General features: G+C 41.0%; 1 long non-coding RNA gene across 1 annotated transcript; it reads left to right on the forward strand.

The window, feature by feature from the left end:
* The first annotated feature begins 210 nt into the window (after positions 1-210).
* On the forward strand, positions 211-3216 carry LOC133368580 (uncharacterized). Its single transcript, XR_009758698.1, has 2 exons — positions 211-633; positions 2235-3216. It is a non-coding gene; the product is annotated as an uncharacterized LOC133368580 (long non-coding RNA).
* Positions 3217-6087: the final 2871 nt, after the last annotated feature.

Raw genomic sequence — 6087 nt, forward strand, 5'->3', positions numbered from 1 at the left:
ACACCAAGATAAGGACATGGGAACTGCTGCGGGAATGGACTATGCTCTCTGAAACACCTGCAAGGTCATTCAACTGATGCACTTCAATCTGAGTTATGATTCATACAGCCACCGGTCAACCAGTCTGAGCTGTGTGACATAGGGTATAGCCTTGGACACTAATATAAAAGGAAGGTTGATTGAATAATACTTTACCAGTGCTCTTGTAGCCCTGGTCAAAGAAGGAAGCCTGTATCCTATCCATCCATATCATGGACAAAGGCTTATCCACAGCTACCCCAGAGGGCAGAGCTAGAGCTAATGGGCTAAAGTTATAGGAAGGCCAAAGTTGGTTGAACATTAAGATAAAAAACCTGATACTGAGTGGTTTGGCAATGGTGCCAATTACCTAGAGGGATGGTAGGTTCTCCCACACTGGAGGCCTCCAACAAAAGCTAGGCAGCCATCTGGCAGGGTCTAGCTCTGGATTCCCTGCATAATTAATAAATTAGTTTGTTTGTTTATACAATTTATATCCCTCACACTTCCTCCTGAAGGAGCCCAGGGTAGCAAACAGACAGGAAATGGAACAATTAAAACATCTACAAACAATTCCAATACAGACGCAGACTTGGACAAATATCTACTTAAAAGGTTTGTTGAAAAAGGAAGGTCTTCAGTAGGTTCTGAAGAGACAACAGAGACAGTGCCTGTCTAGTATTTAATGGGATGAAATTCCAAAGGGTAGATGCCACTACTCTAAAGGCCTGGTTCCTATATTGTGCAAAGTGGACCTCCTGATAAGATAGTATCTGCAGAAGGCCCTCACCTGCAGGGTGCAGCAATCAACTGGGTATATAAAGGGTGAGATTATCTCTCTCTCTTTTTTAGCATTGAGTTGGTTGGATTAGATTGCCTACAACGCCCTCTCCATCTCTATGATTCTATGAAAAATGGTGTGTTTAGTAGGGATTGGTAGGGGATGGCCTCGAAAAATACTCTGGAAAGGTGGGATATAAAAAAAATTGATAGATAAATGGGCAGGTGATGGGATAATTAGACACACTGGCTGAAATACAAAGGTTCCCTCTGATGGAAGGAGTCTTTTTGTCAGAGGAAGACTTCTTCCATCAGAGAAATGTAGGGTAGCCAGTGTTCACTTACTCATTGGCAAAGAAAGAAAGAAAACTAAAGAAAGGAAATGCATCCCCAAAAAAGAGGACAAAAGGGGGCACAAATCTGCAATGGAATAAAATACTATTAATAAAAAGCATATGTTAATTTATATGGACAGATGCAAATTTAGAAATAATTACTATAATTTAAATAGAAATACAGTACATTTCACCATAGAGGTGGGGACTGTGTCCAAGTGCTAACTATTGATAGGCAACTTCAAGGCCCTTCCTGTTCTCTCTTTTTAGGGCTCTTTATCTCTACACGGGACTTAGACTGGACACCCTTTCAAAGAGAGGACTCCTTTAAATAGAGGGCTATCTAGAACACAGGGCCAATCTAGAGAAAGGGAACTTTTGGATCCAATCTATGCCATTATTCACTCAGCAAAGAAAGTTCCTACTGAGCAGGCCTTGGGGAATTAATGCAATTACTCTAGAGTAAATGAGTTAAGAAAAGGAACCTTAGTACAGTGCGGAACTGGGAAGAGAACTCACAAATCCTGGCTCTGGAGAATCTCTTCCAACTGCATTCTTCTCCCTGCATCTGCAGTTATACTAGCTAGGATAAACATTACAAGGGCAATCAATCTTTATGCTTCAGGGAATAATTTGATCATCAGCTGAGGTCAGGAAGAAATTCCCCTTCTCCCCCCCACGACCTTGACTGAATATTGCACAGTTTACCAAAAGTATGACATGACTTTCACTCGCCTCTAGGATACAAGACCCCAGCCAGTGCTAGAAGTGGGAAAACATAATTGCAGAAATTAAAATTTGAGCTTAATGTAAGCCTTTCCCTCCACCCCCGATGTTCAGCTCAAACTTTTTCCCTTTGACAAATGCAAAGATATGAATCCACATACTTTTAGGAATGAGCTGCCAAATGGTGGGCTTTTGAGAACTTGACTTCATTTAGTTTTGCTCACATTACTCTGGCCAGAACAGAGCTACACATTACCGCCAGCGCATGGCTATCTCTGAAAGTGACAGCTGCCACTCCTCTTTTTCTCTCCTGAACAATGTAAAACACATGATGGGACACCGTCACACTGTGAGTTTCTCTACTTCCTTTAACAGCATCCACTGAAGACCAGAGGCAAGTTCACATGAAACTATGATGATATCTAAAGGGCCCCCTTTCCTGATATGAACCTGCCTGGAGCCTGAGATTGTCATCTGAAGCCCTTCTCTGCATGGCACCTCTGAGGGAGGTCCAGAAAGTGACGACTAGAGACTGGGTGTAGTATTCCCTCCCCCATTTATGGAATGCTGTCCCCAGGAGAAGGCCCACCTAGTGCCAACCTTGTCAGCATTTCCACACCGGGCAAAGATGTTTTTCTTTCTCCTATTCGGGCAGCACCAGTGATAGGATTGCACTGTTGAATCTGTAGGTGATTTCATTGTATTTCCCCCCTTTTGATTGTAAATCACTTCAGGACTTTCTTATTGGGAAGTAGGGTTGCCAGGTGTTGGATTTTTGGGTCCTCTCTGGGTCTCTGGGTGAGTCACCCAATCTCAAGACTCACAGCTTTTGTTAAGAAAGTTTCTAGGTGGTCTGTTTCAAGAGATATATACCAAAAAGCAGAGCTTGGAAAAGTTACTTTTTTGAACTACAGCTCCCATCAGCCCAATCCAGTGGCCATCATGGCTGGGGCTGATGGGAGTAGTAGTTCAAAAAAGTAACTTTTCCAAGCTCTGCCAAAAAGTCAACCACCCCCTACAACTTCTGTTAAAAGCTGGGAACTGACTGCTCTGACCCTGCCCTTTCAGATTTGTAGCCAAAAAGTGAAGTCAGGGTTGTGATTGACAAGGGATTTGTTGACTTCCAGGCAATAGATGGAACCCATTGCAAGGCCAGAAAACAGTTGTCTTTTGCTGCTTCTCTGAAAATCTCATGAATTGAGTAAGTTTATAGCTTTCAGCAGTAGTAAAAGTCTCTTTCTCTGTGTACAGGAGATGTAGAACAAAAAATCACAGTGGGATCTTGATAGGCTATTGTTTACTGTGAACAATTTCAGTTATGAGTATAATAAAAGTGTACTTGCAGGGTTTTTTTAAATTACTTGCAAAAATAGCATATTATACATTTTATCTTTCCAATAATTTTTGAACAGAAATTTAAAAGTGTACATGCAGCTTATGAATCCATTACAATGTGTTATACTTTTCTAATTATGAGGAGTCAAACAAGTTAAAATTTTCCTGGGCTGTTGAAGAGGGCAGTTTATTTGTCTGATTCATAGCCTGTTCCATGTGCTCAGCTCAACCCCCGTAAATCCACTGATGATGTACCTGGTTGGTTGCATGATGGCTTGTTTTTTGCCCAATAGTGGTAAAGAGTGGCTTCGGCCAGATAGGCGACACAAAAATTAATTTTATTATTATTATTATTATTATTATTATTAAAAGAGAATTCACATACTGAGAAATGTGGTTTCAATTGCTGTTGTTCCCAAGCTACTACATGTGGAGGTAGACCAAACCAGGTGTGTTTTCTCTCCATCAGTTATTACTCACTGGAACTGGGTTGGCTGCAAAAGTAAGTTTATAGCAGCCCACAGTGTAGGCAGGAAAGAGTAGAGAATCTTCTTAACTCTTACTCATTTCTCAAACCTCTCTCTGCAATGAAGGGCCAAATCTCTAAAGAAGTTTGGAGCAGCCATGTTAAAAGGCAGGCAGGGCATTCCAAGCAGGGGATTGCCAACCCTGCTTTGATATAGATATCTTTGCAGAAGATCCCTAGTCAAGCCTTATCAACAGCACAATCCTAACCATATCTACTCTGAAGTAAGTGCTATTGAGTTCTATGGGGCTTAGTCCCTTAGTAAGTGTGCTTAGAATTGCAGCCTTCAGGGGAATCCATCTTTACTCCTGAGTGCTCTCATCAAACATCTCTACAACACTAGACTCCCTTCTTCCTACAATGGCCTTCTGGTGACTGGCCTGGCCTAGCCTGAGGGCACTTAAACCCCTTCTTTGCCAGAAGCAAGTAAGCAGGTGAGAAGGAATGATCACGTCACTTCAGCTGGACCTGGGAACACATTTATGTAGCTAAGATTTCTATTTTAATTTCCAATCAGATTTTTTTTGTTTGAGTGGTATGCTTCAAGCAACTGTGGTTGATGCTTAATGTATCATGCTTAATGACATCACTGGTGTGTACAGAGCCTGAGAAAAGCTGGATTCTTGACCTGTATTCATGAAGCAAATTGAGTTGATGGACACTTTTTTTTTTTTGCAAAACTTATTCTTCTTTTCCACCAAGAAGAGCTGGCTTCTGTGGCCATTGTGCAAACTGACCCAGACTGAACGTAATTTCTCTGATTTTGCACAGTTTATTTTGCTTTTGATAGTCACAGGGAGAGGCTATGACATACGTAGTGCACTGATACCCTCTGGATATCATATTTGGTCGCCCTTCCTGACTTTCAATCATTTTTCTGCAAGCATTGCCCACACACCTTCCAATATCTCTTTTCAGCCATGAAAGCTAGAAACTTGCTCTTAAAGAAAAGAAAAGAAGTTCTCAAAAAATGGAATATTGAACACAAAATACCATATTCTGGGTTGCTTTTCCTGAACTCTTGTAGACGTCCCACATAGCCCATCCTGTTAACACCCATGATTTCTAATTAAGAATTACTTAGGTTGAATTAATTAATTCAATTAAGGTTGACTTGAACAGATTTTAAAAACAACAATATCAACATAAGCTGGTGTTAGGGAGTCCTAACTGTAATATTTCTGTCTGTTTTCCTTTTAATGTTGAAGGGTCATCGCTCAGTAGTACCAGAGCAACTGCTTTGCATGCAGTAGGTCCCAGATTCAATTTTGGCATCTCCAAGTAGGGCTGGGAATGTCCCTCAATTCAGAGGGTTTTTTTTTTTGGTAAGGAATTGTTACTGGGTGTCCATTTTTTTCATTCAAATAGCTTGCAAGTGGATGCTTCTCTCCCATGTACTTTTGGATTGAGGCGAAAGCGCTTCAAACTAAACAAAACAGGAAAGGAATACAGCCTAGCAAATGCATTTACACAAGTTCCTAGCCTAGCAAAAGTCTTACTAGCCAGCCCACCCACCAGTAAATACATGAATTAAAAAGCAAATTAAAATTAAAAGCTGCTGCTTATGATCCACGCCCTTCTATAGCAGAATTCTTACGGGAAAAAGTTACAGACAACCAGACATCACAGTGTAGGGGGAGAGAGATTTTGTTAAGGGATTTTTCAGAAAGACTGGTGGTTTGTGATAATAACCCTAAGAATTATTGTGTAATATGCCCCTATGTTCTCCTGTTTCTATTCAATTTCACTAAACATTTATACCTCTAGTCAGTGTTTCAGTGGTTTCCAACCTGAATTTGTGTTCTTGAGTCACTGATTAAATTTCATGTGTTCATTTGCAACCTCTGGGTGTCCAAATGGACACAGAACTATTACTTTAAAAAATGCCTTGCTCCATTTGAGCTTCTGCCTAATGGTGCATATAGTACTGCTAGATGGCTCTATGATCAGTGTAAGGCAGCTTTTTATGTTCCTGTTCCACAGAAATGGCCAGGCAGTCGCAGTCTCTTGATTTTTTCCAGAACCAAAATGATACATCATAGTTTGGCTTCCATGTGTGGAATTATTTTTTAATCAATAATGGCGTGCCAGGCATATTCTGTGATTAAGAAAAGCTGTTTTACAGTTAATTGCAATTATAGAATTACTGTCGGCTTTATACCAGCATGGATTTTGGTGGCTAGGGAGAATTCGGGCTGAAAACAAAACAAGGAGGGAAATGTGTGATTTTTGTTTGCTGGCAAAATGAGCCCAGTTGTCAACCTGCAGAGCCAGGTGCTCTCATTTTCCCCCAACGTAAGAAGCTGCAGAGCAGCAACTCCCCATTGCTTCCCATCTTTGCACCAAACAGCTTTTATAACAACACAG

The sequence above is a fragment of the Rhineura floridana genome, chromosome 12 (assembly GCF_030035675.1).
Source record: "Rhineura floridana isolate rRhiFlo1 chromosome 12, rRhiFlo1.hap2, whole genome shotgun sequence".
In the NCBI taxonomy this organism is placed as follows: Eukaryota; Metazoa; Chordata; class Lepidosauria; order Squamata; family Rhineuridae; genus Rhineura; species Rhineura floridana.